Source organism: Opisthorchis viverrini (genome assembly GCF_000715545.1).
Source record: "Opisthorchis viverrini unplaced genomic scaffold opera_v5_273, whole genome shotgun sequence".
Lineage (NCBI taxonomy): Eukaryota > Metazoa > Platyhelminthes > Trematoda > Opisthorchiida > Opisthorchiidae > Opisthorchis > Opisthorchis viverrini.
In genome coordinates this window covers 407,643-411,172 of record NW_008751925.1, presented here as the reverse complement: position 1 = coordinate 411,172, position 3,530 = coordinate 407,643, and positions in this window count along the sequence as shown.

Genomic DNA, 3,530 nt, shown 5'->3' with positions numbered 1-3,530 from the left:
TAGACAAGAGAACGATTAGGGTGCGCAACCAAAGCTTTTGGCTCAAAAGCCTAGCCGCATTGCAACGGTGTTGGGCTGGAAATCCAAGTACATTAGCATTTTTACGGGACACGTCACCATACATGTTCCTACCTCCAACCTGGAGGGCAAGGAGGCTGTGTTCGTCATACCTCCACCCATGGACCAACCTGCTATGAGAGACTGCGAGTGTCCTGCGAACAGACCCCCCCCCCTTAGTATAGCTCAATGGGTCGCCGAGGTGCACAAACCGTCACACCACGGTAAGGTCCAGTCTCTTCGTGACGGGGACTATAGCATCCACAAGCGGTCAATCTGCACAATCCAACTGTTTAATTGTGTTCGCCTCTATAAACCCCTGGCATTTCACTGGGGTGTCGGAAAACTCAATCAGTTCATCTTGTTGAACAAAAAGCGCGCACACACAGGCAGGCACGCATGCAAGCAGGTAAGCACATAGAGAGACACACACGCACGCATTCACACCCACACACTCATGCACACCCACGCACTCTTGCACATACACACGCACGTACACATACCCATATGTAGGCACACACACACGCAGGCACGCGCGATCGGTGCGCAGCAAATTGTACCAATATTTCCTCAGGTTTCTTATGCGTGATCAACTGGTCACGTGGCTGAGTGGGTTGATCGTAGAGGTGGTCCATTCACAGAAGCCAGCACGGATCTTAAAACCTACTACAGTTCAGCAGACAGTTCAAATGATCGATCCAAGGCAAGTTACTGTGTGCCTCTTCGTTGAACCGCCTAATCGCACTGACATTACAGGATATATCTCGTTCACGGTGTAAATCACCATACAGTCACATGTATTGCTAAGCGCGAAAGCTGTATTACGGCACCAACGGAGATTGAGCCCATCAGCTCCATATCGGTCATAGACATTACATGGCGCTGACATATGTTTCAGTGATTCCGGCAATGAAAGACCTTGAAAAGGTCAATTTCAGGATGACTGATGCCTGATCAAGCCACCCAAGCTCATCGGTAGAGCTAGTGGATAAATGTAGACTGCTGAGTCTAGCTCGTATCACTTCCCGAAAGACTAATCAAGTTGATTTTCGTGTTCAACAGCGTAGGTGGATACGTTATATATCATATGTATCTGTTAGATGTCTTGTTAGGATGTGACCTTGAATGAAAAGTTCTGCTGAGTCCCTCAACTCAAAGTTCGCAGAATAAACGGGGTTGAAACTGTTGACTGAACCGAACTATGGACATACTTTGCCTTAACACGAACGCCGTAATTTGAAAGTGTATACACTCCTGTGTGAAAAAGTCACAAAGAGCCTCCAGAAAACAGCAAAGTAAATCCACAAGAAACTGTGCGTTGTACTGAAGAATAATGCAGGATGATGCCTATCTAGCCTCATGTTCCAAGTCCCCATGGTGGTTTAACGACTGCACTTGAGTTGTGCGGACTCTCTGTATGGTCAGGTCACAGATAAGATTTCATCATGGGCACCCGAGTAAAATGCATACTTATGTTTTGTTGATCTGTTGTTTTCCTACCCCCAGATATCTTCCTTGAATGTCAGGTACGTTCCAGGTCACTCTGAATATCTGATGCTGATTATTTAGTAGCTGGTATAGTTACACAAACGGTCCCAAAGACCTTGATAGTGTTAGGTGAATGGTCGCAACTGTTGAACTGTAGAGTCTGGCAGATGAGGAGCATCAAAGACCTTCGTCGGTGAACCTTCAAAAGAATGATATTATAATATGCCAAGTTTGAATATTATGGCCTCGGATGGTGCCGAGTCCGCTGCTTGCGTTTCATTCCCAAAATCTCCTTTGAACAACATTTTAAATGCTTCTTTCAGATCCAATGGTTCCAACCCAGTCACCTCTGCCTTTATTTCTCTCAAAGTTGTTTGGTTTCAAGAGTTCACTGTTGGGTAGACAATTAGCGTATAAGGGTTCACGCATAGCTGGGCAGATACAGAGGTTTCGAACGGAGCTGACTGTGACACTGCGTGCAACCCTTTGAATCGAACGCAGAGAGCACCAGGAACAAGATCATAAAAATGAGCCAGAAACTGATGGCATGACAATGGACATCGTCACAAGTTACCAGATTGTTTTCTAGGTACCAGCGTAATCGTTTGAGCCTTTTGGATTTTGAGGAATCAGCCCACTAGTGAGCTTCACTCTCTTTCCATCCTTGAGAGTGGCAGAGGATAAAATGATCAACCAGACGGTGGACGATGTTGTTTGATGAAAGCTTGTCAGGCTGAACTGTCGAGATACGATCTCTTCGGTCAAGCGATTCGGAGGTCAAGCAGTCTCATATGACCCATTGGAAGCTTCATCATGTCGAAAAGTAGGTGTGAAGCAATCAGATAAGAAAATATCGGTGGCAAACTCACGTAGCAGTTAATGTTATAGTAGGCCCTACTTGACCTCAAATAATAAGTTATGTAAAGTGGATTAACAGAGTTGTGTCTTTCGGTTAACCCACAGTTCCTGAACATGTATACCGCGGAACGTGGCTAAGATTTAGGACCGTCGGATTTAGCTAAATGAAGGACCCCAGCGTTGAATAACTTTCAGAAACCCAAGGGTTCACCATCCCTCAGAAACTTGCACTGAGACAAGGGAGATCGCCAAGGCGTAACGCCACGGCTGGTAGGAAAGACAGACTGTTAACGTGAAATAATGGCATTCAGTTAGTCAATGTTTTACTCAGTCCTGCCAGCGGCAATCAATTTGCAATGTAGATTTGATTCACAAAAATGTTTTCCCTGGTGCTGGTTGTGATTTCCAGGGGTCAGATAAAAAGGGAATGCAGCATTTGTTATTTGGGCTGCAGGGCAGATGCCTCATTTCCCTCCAAAAGTTTGATGCGCACAGTCTACCTACCGCATGAAGCGCGTTTCTGGAAAACCTGAGCATTTCACTCAGTTGTCTTGGGAAACGAGTATCCTCCTTTCGTGCGCGGGGTCATGTGACCAGATGGTGCTATAATTTCCAACTAACTAGAAACCCGTGCTTCGTCAACTGGGTACTGTCGCTTTGGTGAATTCCAGTCGCAGTATCTATGCCCTACTGATTCGTCAAGGTGACTTGCGTCTACTTCCGTTATTTGTGAATTACACGCCAGTTCATCCAACTCCTGTTTTAGGTTGGGTCCGAGGCGCAGCGATACCGGGTCTGTTACGTGCAAAACAGTACTAATTCATGGTTTGAACGAGACTTATTAGAAAGAAAACTACCCAGTTTTTTGTTTTCGAATGCCTTGAGAAGTTGACAATTGTCCGTCTTCTCTCCACTCAAGACGATGAAGAGTTTTCTGATTTCATGGATATGATACTGGCTCAGTCTGCTCATAACAGTGCCAATGAAAGATGTCTGTAAACTATTCAGCAATCTGTCAGCGTTTAAGCGTTTAAGATATGGGTATTAATATTTCTGATTTCTTTTCATAAAGGAAACTACTCACAAGGTTGCTGAAAACTCTTCGACAGCCCACGACCGGTTTCGCC